Raw genomic sequence first — 16,663 nt, 5'->3', positions numbered from 1 at the left:
GACAGGAAATGCCCCAAAGCGCAACGTGGACACATCCAATTTTTTGAAAGAAAACTGAGGTGTTTTTTGCGAAGTGCCTACCTGTAGATTTTGGCCTATAGCTCAGCCGGCACCTAGGCAAACCTACCAAACCTGTGCATTTTTTGAAAACTAGAGATCTAGGTGAATCCAAGATGGGGTAACTTGTGGGGCTCTGACCAGTTTCTGTTACCCAGAATCCTTTGCAAACCTCAAAATTTGGCTAAAAAAACATATGTTCCTCACATTTCTGTGGCAGAAAGTTCTGGAATCTAAGAGGAGACACAAATTGTCTTTCACCCAGCGTTCCCCCAAGTCTCCCGATAAAAATGATACCTCACTTGTGTGGGTAGGCCTAGCGCCCGCGACAGGAAATGCCCCAAAGTGCAACGTGGACACATCCAATTTTTTGAAAGAAAACAGAGGTGTTTTTTGCAAAGTGCCTACCTGTAGATTATGGCCTCTAGCTCAGCCGGCACCTAGGGAAACCTACCAAACCTGTGCATTTATTAAAACTAGAGACCTAGGGGAATCCAAGATGGGGTGACTTGTGGGGCTCTGACCAGGTTCTGTTACCAAGAATCCTTTGCAAACCTCAATATTTGTCTTAAAAAACACATGTTCCACACATTTCTGTGGCAGAAAGTTCTGGCATCTGAGAGGAGCCACAAATTTCCTTCCACCCAGCGTTCCCCCAATTCTCCCGATAAAAATGATACCTCACTTGTGTGGGTAGGCCTAGCGCCCGCGACAGGAAATGCCCCAAAGCACAACGTGGACACATCCAATTTTTTGAAAGAAAACAGAGGTTTTTTTTGCAAAGTGCCTACCTGTAGATTTTGGCCTCTATCTCAGCCGGCACCTAGGGAAACCTACCAAACCTGTGCATTTTTGAAAACTAGAGACCTAGGGGAATCCAAGATGGGGTGACTTGTGGGGCTCAGACCAAGTTCTCTTACCCAGAATCCTTTGCAAACCTCAAAAATTGGCTAAAAAAACACATGTTCCTCACATTTCTGTGGCAGAAAGTTCTGGAATCTCAGAGGATCCACAAATGTCCTTCCACCCAGCGTTCCCCCAAGTCTCCCGATAAAAATGATACCTCACTTGTGTGGGTAGGCCTAGCGCCCGCAACAGGAAATGCCCCAAAGTGCAACGTGGACACATCCAATTTTTTGAAAGAAAACAGAGGTGTTTTTTGCAAAGTGCCTACCTGTAGATTTTGGCCTCTAGCTCAGCCGGCACCTAGGGAAACCTACCAAACCTGTGCATTTTTGAAAACTAGAGACCTAGGGGAATCCAAGATGGGGTGACTTGTGGGGCTCTTAATAGGTTCTGTTACCCAGAATCCTTTGCAAACCTCAAAATGTGGCTAAAAAAACACATGTTCGTCACATTTCTGTGGCAGAAAGTTCTGGAATCTAAGAGGAGACACAAATTGTCTTCCACCCAGCGTTCCCCCAAGTCTCCCGATAAAAATTATACCTCACTTGTGTGGGTAGGCCTAGCGCCCGCGACAGGAAATGCCCCAAAGTGCAACGTGGACACATCCAATTTTTTGAAAGAAAACAGAGGTGTTTTTTGCAAAGTGCCTACTTATAGATTTTGGCCTATAGATCAGCCGTCACCTAGGGAAACCTACCAAACCTGTGCATTTTTTAAAACTAGAGACCTAGGGGAATCCAAGATGGGGTGACTTGTGGGGCTCTGACCAGGTTCTGTTACCCAGTATCCTTTGCAAACCTCAAAATTTGGCTAAAAAAACAGATGTTCCTCACATTTCTGTGGCAGAAAGTTCTGGAATCTGAGGATCCACAAATTTCCTTCCACCCAGCGTTCCCCCAAGTCTCCCGATAAAAATGATACCTCACTTGTGTGGGTAGGCCTAGCGCCCGCAACAGGAAATGCCCCAAAGTGCAACGTGGACACATCCAATTTTTTGAAAGAAAACAGAGGTGTTTTTTGCAAAGTGCCTACCTGTAGATTTTGGCCTTTAGCTCAGCCGGCACCTAGGGAAACCTCCCAAACCTATGCATTTCTGAAAACTAGAGACCTGGGGAATCCAAGATGGGGTGACTTGTGGGGCTCTGAGCAGGTTCTGTTACCCAGAATCCTTTGCAAACCTCAAAATGTGGCTAAAAAAACACATGTTCGTCACATTTCTGTGGCAGAAAGTTCTGGAATCTAAGAGGAGACACAAATTGTCTTCCACCCAGCGTTCCCCCAAGTCTCCCGATAAAAATTATACCTCACTTGTGTGGGTAGGCCTAGCGCCCGCGACAGGAAATGCCCCAAAGTGCAACGTGGACACATCCAATTTTTTGAAAGAAAACAGAGGTGTTTCTTGCAAAGTGCCTACCTGTAGATTTTGGCCTCTAGCTCAGCCGGCACCTAGGGAAACCTACCAAACTTGTGCATTTTTGAAAACTAGAGACCTAGGGGAATCCATAATGGGGTGACTTGTGGGGCTCTGACCAGGTTCTGTTACCCAGAATCCGTTGGAAACCTCAAAATTTGGCTAAAAAAACACATGTTCCTCACATTTTTGTGGCAGAAAGTTCTGGAATCTGAGAGGAGCCACAAATTTCCTTCCACCCAGCGTTCCCCCAATTCTCCCCATAAAAATGATACCTCACTTGTGTGGGTAGGCCTAGCGCCCGCGACAGAAAATGCCCCAAAGCACAACGTGGACACATCCAATTTTTTGAAAGAAAACAGAGGTGTTTTTTGCAAAGTGCCTACCTGTAGACTTTGGCCTCTAGCTCAGCCGGCACCTAGGGAAACCTACCAAACCTGTGCATTTTTGAAAACTAGAGACTTAGGGGAATCCAAGATGGGGTGACTTGTGGGGCTCTGACCAGGTTCTGTTACCCAGAATCCTTTGCAAACCTCAAAATTTGGCTAAAAAAACATATGTTCCTCATATTTTTGTGGCAGAAAGTTCTGGAATCTGAGAGGAGCCACAAATTTCCTTCCACGCAGCGTTCCCCCAAGTCTTTCGATAAAAATGATACCTCACTTGTGTGGGTAGGCCTAGCGCCCGCGACAGGAAATGCCCCAAAGCGCAACGTGGACACATCCAATTTTTTGAAAGAAAACAGAGGTGTTTTTTGCGAAGTGCCTACTTATAGATTTTGGCCTATAGCTCAGTCGGCACCTAGGGAAACCTACCAAACCTGTGCATTTTTGAAAACTAGATACCTAGGGGAATCCAAGATGGGGTGACTTGTGGGGCTCTGACCAGGTTCTGTTACCCAGAATCCTTTGCAAACCTCAAAATGTGGCAAAAAAAACACATGTTCCTCACATTTCTGTGGCAGAAAGTTCTAGAATCTGAGAGGAGACACAAATTTTCTTCCACCCAGCGTTCCCCCAAGTCTCCCGATAAAAATGATTCCTCACTTGTGTGGGTAGGCCTAGCGCCCACGACAGGAAATGCCCCAAAGCGCAACGTGGACACATCCAATTTTTTGAAAGAAAACAGAGGTGTTTCTTGCAAAGTGCCTACCTGTAGATTTTGGCCTCTAGCTCAGCCGGCACCTAGGGAAACCTACCAAACTTGTGCATTTTTGAAAACTAGAGACCTAGGGGAATCCATGATGGGGTGACTTGTGGGGCTCTGACCAGGTTCTGTTACCCAGAATCCCTTGCAAACCTCAAAATTTGGCTAAAAAAACACATGTTCCTCACATTTTTGTGGCAGAAAGTTCTGGAGTCTGAGAGGAGCCACAAATTTCCGTCCACGCAGCGTTCCCCCAAGTCTCCCGATAAAAATGATACCTCACTTGTGTGGGTAGGCCTAGTGCCCGCGACAGGAAATGCCCCAATGCGCAACATGGACACATCCAATTTTTTGAAAGAAAACAGAGGTGTTTTTTGCTAAGTGCCTACTTATAGATTTTGGCCTATAGCTCAGCCGGCACCTAGGAAAACCTACCAAACCTGTGCATTTTTGAAAACTAGAGACCTAGGGGAATCCAAGATGGGGTGACTTGTGGGGCTCTGACCAGGTTCTGTTACCCAGAATCCTTTGCAAACCTCAAAATTTGGCTAAAAAAACACATGTTCCTCATATTTCTGTGGCAGAAAGTTCTGGAATCTGAGAGGAGCCACACATTTCCTTCCACCCAGCGTTCCCCCAAGTCTCCCGATAAAAATGATACCTCACTTGTGTGAGTAGGCCTAGCGCCCGCGACAGGAAATGCCCCAAAGCGCAACGTGGACACATCCAATTTTTTGAAAGAAAACAGAGGTGTTTTTTGCAAAGTGCCTACCTGTAGATTTTGGCCTCTAGCTCAGCCGGCACCTAGGGAAACCTACCAAACCTGTGCATTTTTGAAAACTAGAGTCCTAGGGGAATCCAAGATGGGGTGACTTGAGGGGCTCTGACCAGGTTCTGTTACCCAGAATCCTTTGCAAACCTCAAAATTTGGCTAAAAAAACATATGTTCCTCACATTTTTGTGGCAGAAAGTTCTGGAGTCTGAGAGGAGCCACAAATTTCCTTCCAGGCAGCGTTCCCCCAAGTCTCCCGATAAAAATGATACCTCACTTGTGTGAGTAGGCCTAGCGCCCGCGACAGGAAATGCCCCAAAGCGCAACGTGGACACATCCAATTTTTTGAAAGAAAACAGAGGTGTTTTTTGCAAAGTGCCTACCTGTAGATATTGGCCTCTAGCTCAGCCGGCACCTAGGGAAACCTACCAAACCTGTGCATTTTTGAAAACTAGAGACCTAGGGGAATTCAAGATGGGGTGACTTGAGGGGCTCTGACCAGGTTCTGTTACCCAGAATCCTTTGCAAACCTCAAAATGTGGCAAAAAAAACACATGTTCCTCACATTTCTGTGGCAGAAAGTTCTGGAATCTGAGAGGAGACACAAATTTTCTTCCACCCAGCGTTCCCCCAAGTCTCCCGATAAAAATGATACCTCACTTGTGTGGGTAGGCCTAGCGCCCACGACAGGAAATGCCCCAAAGCGTAAAGTGGACACATCCAATTTTTTGAAAGAAAACAGAGGTGTTCTTTGCAAAGTGCCTACCTGTAGATTTTGGCCTCTATCTCAGCCGGCACCTAGGGAAACCTACCAAACCTGTGCATTTTTGAAAACTAGAGACCTAGGGGAATCCAAGATGGGGTGACTTGTGGGGCTCTGACCAGGTTCTGTTACCCAGAATCCTTTGCAAACCTCAAAATTTGGCTAAAAAAACACATGTTCCTCACATTTCTGTGGCAGAAAGTTCTGGAATCTGAGAGGATCCACAAATTTCCTTCCACCCAGCGTTCCCCCAAGTCGCCCGATAAAAATGATACCTCACTTGTGTGGGTAGGCCTAGCGCCCGCAACAGGAAATGCCCCAAAGTGCAACGTGGACACATCCAATTTTTTGAAAGAAAACAGAGGTGTTTTTTGCAAAGTGCCTACCTGTAGATTTTGGCCTCTAGCTCAGCCGGCACCTACGGAAACCTACCAAACCTGTGCATTTTTGAAAACTAGAGACCTAGGGGAATCCAAGATGGGGTGACTTGTGGGGCTCTGACCAGGTTCTGTTACCCAGAATCCTTTGCAAACCTCAAAATTTGGGTAAAAAAACACATATTCCTCACATTTCTGTGGCAGAAAGTTCTGGAGTCTGAGAGGAGCCACAAATTTCCGTCCACGCAGCGTTCCCCCAAGTCTCCTGATAAAAATGATACCTCACTTGTGTGGGTAGGCCTAGCGCCCGCGACAGGAAATGCCCCAAAGCGCAACATGGACACATCCAATTTTTTGAAAGAAAACAGAGGTGTTTTTTGCTAAGTGCCTACTTATAGATTTTGGCCTATAGCTCAGCCGGCACCTAGGAAAACCTACCAAACCTGTGCATTTTTGAAAACTAGAGACCTAGGGGAATCCAAGATGGGGTGACTTGTGGGGCTCTGACCAGGTTCTGTTACCCAGAATCCTTTACAAACCTCAAAATTTGGCTAAAAAAACACATGTTCCTCACATTTCTGTGGCAGAAAGTTCTGGAATCTAAGAGGAGACACAAATTGTCTTCCACCCAGCGTTCCCCCAAGTCTCCAGATAAAAATGATACCTCACTTGTGTGGGTAGGCCTAGCGCCCACGACAGGAAATGCCCCAAAGCGCAACGTGGACACATCCAATTTTTTGAAAGAAAACAGAGGTGTTTTTTGCAAAGTGCCTACCTGTAGATTTTGGCCTCTAGCTCAGCCGGCACCTAGGGAAACCTACCAAACCTGTGCATTTCTGAAAACTAGAGACCTAGGGGAATCCAAGATGGGGTGACTTGTGGGGCTCTGACCAGGTTCTGTTACCCAGAATCCTTTGCAAACCTCAAAATTTGGCTAAAAAAACACATGTTCCTCACATTTCTGTGGCAGAAAGTTCTGGAATCTGAGAGGATCCACAAATTTCCTTCCACCCAGCGTTCCCCCAAGTCTCCCGATAAAAATTATACCTCACTTGTGTGGGTAGGCCTAGCGCCCGCAACAGGAAATGCCCTAAAGTGCAACGTGGACACATCCAATTTTTTGAAAGAAAACAGAGGTGTTTTTTGCAAAGTGCCTACCTGTAGATTTTGGCCTTTAGCTCAGCCGGCACCTAGGGAAACCTCCCAAACCTATGCATTTCTGAAAACTAGAGACCTGGGGAATCCAAGATGGGGTGACTTGTGGGGCTCTGAGCAGGTTCTGTTACCCAGAATCCTTTGCAAACCTCAAAATGTGGCTAAAAAAACACATGTTCGTCACATTTCTGTGGCAGAAAGTTCTGGAATCTAAGAGGAGACACAAATTGTCTTCCACCCAGCGTTCCCCCAAGTCTCCCGATAAAAATTATACCTCACTTGTGTGGGTAGGCCTAGCGCCCGCGACAGGAAATGCCCCAAAGCGCAACGTGGACACATCCAATTTTTTGAAAGAAAACAGAGGTGTTTTTTGCAAAGTGCCTACCTGTAGATTTTGGCCTCTAGCTCAGCCGGTACCTAGGGAAACCTACCAAACCTGTGCATTTTTGAAAACTAGAGACCTAGGGGAATCCAAGATGGGGTGACTTGTGGGGCTCTGACCAGGTTCTGTTACCCAGAATCCTTTGCAAACCTCACAATTTGGCTAAGAAAACACATGTTCCTCACATTTCTGTGGCAGAAAGTTCTGGAATCTGAGAGGAGCCACAAATTTCCTTCCACCCAGCGTTCCCCCAAGTCTCCCGATAAAAATGATACCTCACTTGTGTGGGTAGGCCTAGCGCCCGCGACAGGAAATGCTCCAAAGCGCAACGTGGACACATCCAATTTTTTGAAAGAAAACAGAGGTGTTTTTTGCAAAGTGCCTACCTGTAGATTTTGGCCTCTAGCTTAGCCGGCACCTAGGGAAACCTACCAAACCTGTGCATTTTTGAAAACTAGAGACTTAGGGGAATCCAAGATGGGGTGACTTGTGGGGCTCTGACCAGGTTCTGTTACCCAGAATCCTTTGCAAACCTCAAAATTTGGCTAAAAAAACATATGTTCCTCACATTTTTGTGGCAGAAAGTTCTGGAATCTGAGAGGAGCCACAAATTTCCTTCCACGCAGCGTTCCCCCAAGTCTCCCGATAAAATGATACCTCACTTGTGTGGGTAGGCCTAGCGCCCGCGACAGGAAATGCCCCAAAGCGCAACGTGGACACATCCAATTTTTTGAAAGAAAACAGAGGTGTTTTTTGCGAAGTGCCTACTTATAGATTTTGGCCTATAGCTCAGTCGGCACCTAGGGAAACCTACCAAACCTGTGCATTTTTGAAAACTAGAGACTTAGGGGAATCCAAGATGGGGTGACTTGTGGGGCTCTGACCAGGTTCTGTTACCCAGAATCCTTTGCAAACTTCAAAATTTGGCTAAAAAAACATATGCTCCTCACATTTTTGTGGCAGAAAGTTCTGGAATCTGAGAGGAGCCACAAATTTCCTTCCACGCAGCGTTCCCCAAAGTCTCCCGATAAAAATGATACCTCACTTGTGTGGGTAGGCCTAGCGCCCGCGACAGGAAATGCCCCAAAGTGCAACGTGGACACATCCAATTTTTTGAAAGAAAACAGAGGTGTTTTTTGCGAAGTGCCTACTTATAGATTTTGGCCTATAGCTCAGTCGGCACCTAGGGAAACCTACCAAACCTGTGCATTTTTTAAAACTAGAGACCTAGGGGAATCCAAGATGGGGTGACTTGTGGGGCTCTGACCAGGTTCTGTTACCCAGAATCCTTTGCAAACCTCAAAATGTGGCCAAAAAAAAACATGTTCCTCACATTTCTGTGGCAGAAAGTTCTGGAATCTGAGAGGAGCCACAAATTTTCTTCCACCCAGCGTTCCCCCAAGTCTCCCGATAAAAATGATACCTCACTTGTGTGGGTAGGCCTAGCGCCCACGACAGGAAATGCCCCAAAGCGCAACGTGCACACATCCAATTTTTTGAAAGAAAACAGAGGTGTTTCTTGCAAAGTGCCTACCTGTAGATTTTGGCCTCTAGCTCAGCCGGCACCTAGGGAAACCTACCAAACTTGTGCATTTTTGAAAACTAGAGACCTAGGGGAATCCATAATGGGGTGACTTGTGGGGCTCTGACCAGGTTCTGTTACCCAGAATCCGTTGCAAACCTCAAAATTTGGCAAAAAAAACACATGTTCCTCACATTTTTGTGGCAGAAAGTTCTGGAATCTGAGAGGAGCCACAAATTTCCTTCCACCCAGCGTTCCCCCAATTCTCCCCATAAAAATGATACCTCACTTGTGTGGGTAGGCCTAGCGCCCGCGACAGAAAATGCCCCAAAGCACAACGTGGACACATCCAATTTTTTTAAAGAAAACAGAGGTGTTTTTTGCAAAGTGCCTACCTGTAGATATTGGCCTCTATCTCAGCCGGCACCTAGGGAAACCTACCAAACCTGTGCATTTTTTAAAACTAGAGACCTAGGGGAATCCAGGATGGGGTGACTTGTGGGGCTCTGACCAGGTTCTGTTACCAAGAATCCTTTGCAAACCTCAAAATTTGTCTTAAAAAACACATGTTCCTCACATTTCTGTGGCAGAAAGTTCTGGCATCTGAGAGGAGCCACAAATTTCCTTCCACCCAGCGTTCCCCCAATTCTCCCGATAAAAATGATACCTCACTTGTGTGGGTAGGCCTAGCGCCCGCGACAGGAAATGCCCCAAAGCACAACGTGGACACATCCAATTTTTTGAAAGAAAAATGAAGGTGTTTTTTGCAAAGTGCCTACCTGTAGATTTTGGCCTCTATCTCAGCCGGCACCTAGGGAAACCTACCAAACCTGTGCATTTTTGAAAACTAGAGACCTAGGGGAATCCAAGATGGGGTGACTTGAGGGGCTCAGACCAAGTTCTCTTACCCAGAATCCTTTGCAAACCTCAAAAGTTGGCTAAAAAAACACATGTTCCTCACATTTCTGTGGCAGAAAGTTCTGGAATCTGAGAGGGGCCACAAATTTCCTTCCACCCAGCGTTCCCCCAAGTCTCCCGATAAAAATGATACCTCACTTGTGTGGGTAGGCCTAGCGCCCGCGACAGGAAATGCCCCAAAGCGCAACGTGGACACATCCAATTTTTTGAAAGAAAACTGAGGTGTTTTTTGCGAAGTGCCTACCTGTAGATTTTGGCCTATAGCTCAGCCGGCACCTAGGCAAACCTACCAAACCTGTGCATTTTTTGAAAACTAGAGATCTAGGTGAATCCAAGATGGGGTAACTTGTGGGGCTCTGACCAGTTTCTGTTACCCAGAATCCTTTGCAAACCTCAAAATTTGGCTAAAAAAACATATGTTCCTCACATTTCTGTGGCAGAAAGTTCTGGAATCTAAGAGGAGACACAAATTGTCTTCCACCCAGCGTTCCCCCAAGTCTCTCGATAAAAATGATACCTCACTTGTGTGGGTAGGCCTAGCGCCCGCGACAGGAAATGCCCCAAAGTGCAACGTGGACACATCCAATTTTTTGAAAGAAAACAGAGGTGTTTTTTGCAAAGTGCCTACCTGTAGATTATGGCCTCTAGCTCAGCCGGCACCTAGGGAAACCTACCAAACCTGTGCATTTATTAAAACTAGAGACCTAGGGGAATCCAAGATGGGGTGACTTGTGGGGCTCTGACCAGGTTCTGTTACCAAGAATCCTTTGCAAACCTCAATATTTGTCTTAAAAAACACATGTTCCACACATTTCTGTGGCAGAAAGTTCTGGCATCTGAGAGGAGCCACAAATTTCCTTCCACCCAGCGTTCCCCCAATTCTCCCGATAAAAATGATACCTCACTTGTGTGGGTAGGCCTAGCGCCCGCGACAGGAAATGCCCCAAAGCACAACGTGGACACATCCAATTTTTTGAAAGAAAACAGAGGTTTTTTTTGCAAAGTGCCTACCTGTAGATTTTGGCCTCTATCTCAGCCGGCACCTAGGGAAACCTACCAAACCTGTGCATTTTTGAAAACTAGAGACCTAGGGGAATCCAAGATGGGGTGACTTGTGGGGCTCAGACCAAGTTCTCTTACCCAGAATCCTTTGCAAACCTCAAAAATTGGCTAAAAAAACACATGTTCCTCACATTTCTGTGGCAGAAAGTTCTGGAATCTCAGAGGATCCACAAATGTCCTTCCACCCAGCGTTCCCCCAAGTCTCCCGATAAAAATGATACCTCACTTGTGTGGGTAGGCCTAGCGCCCGCAACAGGAAATGCCCCAAAGTGCAACGTGGACACATCCAATTTTTTGAAAGAAAACAGAGGTGTTTTTTGCAAAGTGCCTACCTGTAGATTTTGGCCTCTAGCTCAGCCGGCACCTAGGGAAACCTACCAAACCTGTGCATTTTTGAAAACTAGAGACCTAGGGGAATCCAAGATGGGGTGACTTGTGGGGCTCTTAATAGGTTCTGTTACCCAGAATCCTTTGCAAACCTCAAAATGTGGCTAAAAAAACACATGTTCGTCACATTTCTGTGGCAGAAAGTTCTGGAATCTAAGAGGAGACACAAATTGTCTTCCACCCAGCGTTCCCCCAAGTCTCCCGATAAAAATTATACCTCACTTGTGTGGGTAGGCCTAGCGCCCGCGACAGGAAATGCCCCAAAGTGCAACGTGGACACATCCAATTTTTTGAAAGAAAACAGAGGTGTTTTTTGCAAAGTGCCTACTTATAGATTTTGGCCTATAGATCAGCCGTCACCTAGGGAAACCTACCAAACCTGTGCATTTTTTAAAACTAGAGACCTAGGGGAATCCAAGATGGGGTGACTTGTGGGGCTCTGACCAGGTTCTGTTACCCAGTATCCTTTGCAAACCTCAAAATTTGGCTAAAAAAACACATGTTCCTCACATTTCTGTGGCAGAAAGTTCTGGAATCTGAGGATCCACAAATTTCCTTCCACCCAGCGTTCCCCCAAGTCTCCCGATAAAAATGATACCTCACTTGTGTGGGTAGGCCTAGCGCCCGCAACAGGAAATGCCCCAAAGTGCAACGTGGACACATCCAATTTTTTGAAAGAAAACAGAGGTGTTTTTTGCAAAGTGCCTACCTGTAGATTTTGGCCTTTAGCTCAGCCGGCACCTAGGGAAACCTCCCAAACCTATGCATTTCTGAAAACTAGAGACGTGGGGAATCCAAGATGGGGTGACTTGTGGGGCTCTGAGCAGGTTCTGTTACCCAGAATCCTTTGCAAACCTCAAAATGTGGCTAAAAAAACACATGTTCGTCACATTTCTGTGGCAGAAAGTTCTGGAATCTAAGAGGAGACACAAATTGTCTTCCACCCAGCGTTCCCCCAAGTCTCCCGATAAAAATTATACCTCACTTGTGTGGGTAGGCCTAGCGCCCGCGACAGGAAATGCCCCAAAGCGCAACGTGGACACATCCAATTTTTTGAAAGAAAACAGAGGTGTTTTTTGCAAAGTGCCTACCTGTAGATTTTGGCCTCTAGCTCAGCCGGTACCTAGGGAAACCTACCAAACCTGTGCATTTTTGAAAACTAGAGACCTAGGGGAATCCAAGATGGGGTGACTTGTGGGGCTCTGACCAGGTTCTGTTACCCAGAATCCTTTGCAAACCTCACAATTTGGCTAAGAAAACACATGTTCCTCACATTTCTGTGGCAGAAAGTTCTGGAATCTGAGAGGAGCCACAAATTTCCTTCCACCCAGCGTTCCCCCAAGTCTCCCGATAAAAATGATACCTCACTTGTGTGGGTAGGCCTAGCGCCCGCGACAGGAAATGCTCCAAAGCGCAACGTGGACACATCCAATTTTTTGAAAGAAAACAGAGGTGTTTTTTGCAAAGTGCCTACCTGTAGATTTTGGCCTCTAGCTTAGCCGGCACCTAGGGAAACCTACCAAACCTGTGCATTTTTGAAAACTAGAGACTTAGGGGAATCCAAGATGGGGTGACTTGTGGGGCTCTGACCAGGTTCTGTTACCCAGAATCCTTTGCAAACCTCAAAATTTGGCTAAAAAAACATATGTTCCTCACATTTTTGTGGCAGAAAGTTCTGGAATCTGAGAGGAGCCACAAATTTCCTTCCACGCAGCGTTCCCCCAAGTCTCCCGATAAAATGATACCTCACTTGTGTGGGTAGGCCTAGCGCCCGCGACAGGAAATGCCCCAAAGCGCAACGTGGACACATCCAATTTTTTGAAAGAAAACAGAGGTGTTTTTTGCGAAGTGCCTACTTATAAATTTTGGCCTATAGCTCAGTCGGCACCTAGGGAAACCTACCAAACCTGTGCATTTTTGAAAACTAGAGACTTAGGGGAATCCAAGATGGGGTGACTTGTGGGGCTCTGACCAGGTTCTGTTACCCAGAATCCTTTGCAAACTTCAAAATTTGGCTAAAAAAACATATGCTCCTCACATTTTTGTGGCAGAAAGTTCTGGAATCTGAGAGGAGCCACAAATTTCCTTCCACGCAGCGTTCCCCAAAGTCTCCCGATAAAAATGATACCTCACTTGTGTGGGTAGGCCTAGCGCCCGCGACAGGAAATGCCCCAAAGTGCAACGTGGACACATCCAATTTTTTGAAAGAAAACAGAGGTGTTTTTTGCGAAGTGCCTACTTATAGATTTTGGCCTATAGCTCAGTCGGCACCTAGGGAAACCTACCAAACCTGTGCATTTTTTAAAACTAGAGACCTAGGGGAATCCAAGATGGGGTGACTTGTGGGGCTCTGACCAGGTTCTGTTACCCAGAATCCTTTGCAAACCTCAAAATGTGGCAAAAAAAAAACATGTTCCTCACATTTCTGTGGCAGAAAGTTCTGGAATCTGAGAGGAGACACAAATTTTCTTCCACCCAGCGTTCCCCCAAGTCTCCCGATAAAAATGATACCTCACTTGTGTGGGTAGGCCTAGCGCCCACGACAGGAAATGCCCCAAAGCGCAACGTGGACACATCCAATTTTTTGAAAGAAAACAGAGGTGTTTCTTGCAAAGTGCCTACCTGTAGATTTTGGCCTCTAGCTCAGCCGGCACCTAGGGAAACCTACCAAACTTGTGCATTTTTGAAAACTAGAGACCTAGGGGAATCCATAATGGGGTGACTTGTGGGGCTCTGACCAGGTTCTGTTACCCAGAATCCGTTGCAAACCTCAAAATTTGGCAAAAAAAACACATGTTCCTCACATTTTTGTGGCAGAAAGTTCTGGAATCTGAGAGGAGCCACAAATTTCCTTCCACCCAGCGTTCCCCCAATTCTCCCCATAAAAATGATACCTCACTTGTGTGGGTAGGCCTAGCGCCCGCGACAGAAAATGCCCCAAAGCACAACGTGGACACATCCAATTTTTTTAAAGAAAACAGAGGTGTTTTTTGCAAAGTGCCTACCTGTAGATATTGGCCTCTATCTCAGCCGGCACCTAGGGAAACCTACCAAACCTGTGCATTTTTTAAAACTGGAGACCTAGGGGAATCCAGGATGGGGTGACTTGTGGGGCTCTGACCAGGTTCTGTTACCAAGAATCCTTTGCAAACCTCAAAATTTGTCTTAAAAAACACATGTTCCTCACATTTCTGTGGCAGAAAGTTCTGGCATCTGAGAGGAGCCACAAATTTCCTTCCACCCAGCGTTCCCCCAATTCTCCCGATAAAAATGATACCTCACTTGTGTGGGTAGGCCTAGCGCCCGCGACAGGAAATGCCCCAAAGCACACCGTGGACACATCCAATTTTTTGAAAGAAAAATGAAGGTGTTTTTTGCAAAGTGCCTACCTGTAGATTTTGGCCTCTATCTCAGCCGGCACCTAGGGAAACCTACCAAACCTGTGCATTTTTGAAAACTAGAGACCTAGGGGAATCCAAGATGGGGTGACTTGAGGGGCTCAGACCAAGTTCTCTTACCCAGAATCCTTTGCAAACCTCAAAAGTTGGCTAAAAAAACACATGTTCCTCACATTTCTGTGGCAGAAAGTTCTGGAATCTGAGAGGGGCCACAAATTTCCTTCCACCCAGCGTTCCCCCAAGTCTCCCGATAAAAATGATACCTCACTTGTGTGGGTAGGCCTAGCGCCCGCGACAGGAAATGCCCCAAAGCGCAACGTGGACACATCCAATTTTTTGAAAGAAAACTGAGGTGTTTTTTGCGAAGTGCCTACCTGTAGATTTTGGCCTATAGCTCAGCCGGCACCTAGGCAAACCTACCAAACCTGTGCATTTTTTGAAAACTAGAGATCTAGGTGAATCCAAGATGGGGTAACTTGTGGGGCTCTGACCAGTTTCTGTTACCCAGAATCCTTTGCAAACCTCAAAATTTGGCTAAAAAAACATATGTTCCTCACATTTCTGTGGCAGAAAGTTCTGGAATCTAAGAGGAGACACAAATTGTCTTCCACCCAGCGTTCCCCCAAGTCTCCCGATAAAAATGATACCTCACTTGTGTGGGTAGGCCTAGCGCCCGCGACAGGAAATGCCCCAAAGTGCAACGTGGACACATCCAATTTTTTGAAAGAAAACAGAGGTGTTTTTTGCAAAGTGCCTACCTGTAGATTATGGCCTCTAGCTCAGCCGGCACCTAGGGAAACCTACCAAACCTGTGCATTTATTAAAACTAGAGACCTAGGGGAATCCAAGATGGGGTGACTTGTGGGGCTCTGACCAGGTTCTGTTACCAAGAATCCTTTGCAAACCTCAATATTTGTCTTAAAAAACACATGTTCCACACATTTCTGTGGCAGAAAGTTCTGGCATCTGAGAGGAGCCACAAATTTCCTTCCACCCAGCGTTCCCCCAATTCTCCCGATAAAAATGATACCTCACTTGTGTGGGTAGGCCTAGCGCCCGCGACAGGAAATGCCCCAAAGCACAACGTGGACACATCCAATTTTTTGAAAGAAACAGAGGTTTTTTTTGCAAAGTGCCTACCTGTAGATTTTGGCCTCTATCTCAGCCGGCACCTAGGGAAACCTACCAAACCTGTGCATTTTTGAAAACTAGAGACCTAGGGGAATCCAAGATGGGGTGACTTGTGGGGCTCAGACCAAGTTCTCTTACCCAGAATCCTTTGCAAACCTCAAAAATTGGCTAAAAAAACACATGTTCCTCACATTTCTGTGGCAGAAAGTTCTGGAATCTCAGAGGATCCACAAATGTCCTTCCACCCAGCGTTCCCCCAAGTCTCCCGATAAAAATGATACCTCACTTGTGTGGGTAGGCCTAGCGCCCGCAACAGGAAATGCCCCAAAGTGCAACGTGGACACATCCAATTTTTTGAAAGAAAACAGAGGTGTTTTTTGCAAAGTGCCTACCTGTAGATTTTGGCCTCTAGCTCAGCCGGCACCTAGGGAAACCTACCAAACCTGTGCATTTTTGAAAACTAGAGACCTAGGGGAATCCAAGATGGGGTGACTTGTGGGGCTCTTAATAGGTTCTGTTACCCAGAATCCTTTGCAAACCTCAAAATGTGGCTAAAAAAACACATGTTCGTCACATTTCTGTGGCAGAAAGTTCTGGAATCTAAGAGGAGACACAAATTGTCTTCCACCCAGCGTTCCCCCAAGTCTCCCGATAAAAATTATACCTCACTTGTGTGGGTAGGCCTAGCGCCCGCGACAGGAAATGCCCCAAAGTGCAACGTGGACACATCCAATTTTTTGAAAGAAAACAGAGGTGTTTTTTGCAAAGTGCCTACTTATAGATTTTGGCCTATAGATCAGCCGTCACCTAGGGAAACCTACCAAACCTGTGCATTTTTTAAAACTAGAGACCTAGGGGAATCCAAGATGGGGTGACTTGTGGGGCTCTGACCAGGTTCTGTTACCCAGTATCCTTTGCAAACCTCAAAATTTGGCTAAAAAAACACATGTTCCTCACATTTCTGTGGCAGAAAGTTCTGGAATCTGAGGATCCACAAATTTCCTTCCACCCAGCGTTCCCCCAAGTCTCCCGATAAAAATGATACCTCACTTGTGTGGGTAGGCCTAGCGCCCGCAACAGGAAATGCCCCAAAGTGCAACGTGGACACATCCAATTTTTTGAAAGAAAACAGAGGTGTTTTTTGCAAAGTGCCTACCTGTAGATTTTGGCCTCTAGCTCAGCCGGCACCTAGGGAAACCTACCAAACCTGTGCATTTTTGAAAACTAGAGACCTAGGGGAATCCAAGATGGGGTGACTTGGGGGGTTCTGACCAGG

The sequence above is a fragment of the Pleurodeles waltl genome, chromosome 2_1 (assembly GCF_031143425.1).
Source record: "Pleurodeles waltl isolate 20211129_DDA chromosome 2_1, aPleWal1.hap1.20221129, whole genome shotgun sequence".
NCBI lineage: Eukaryota > Metazoa > Chordata > Amphibia > Caudata > Salamandridae > Pleurodeles > Pleurodeles waltl.
The sequence above is the reverse complement of the archived record's forward strand: the minus strand, read 5'-3'. Positions refer to the sequence as shown.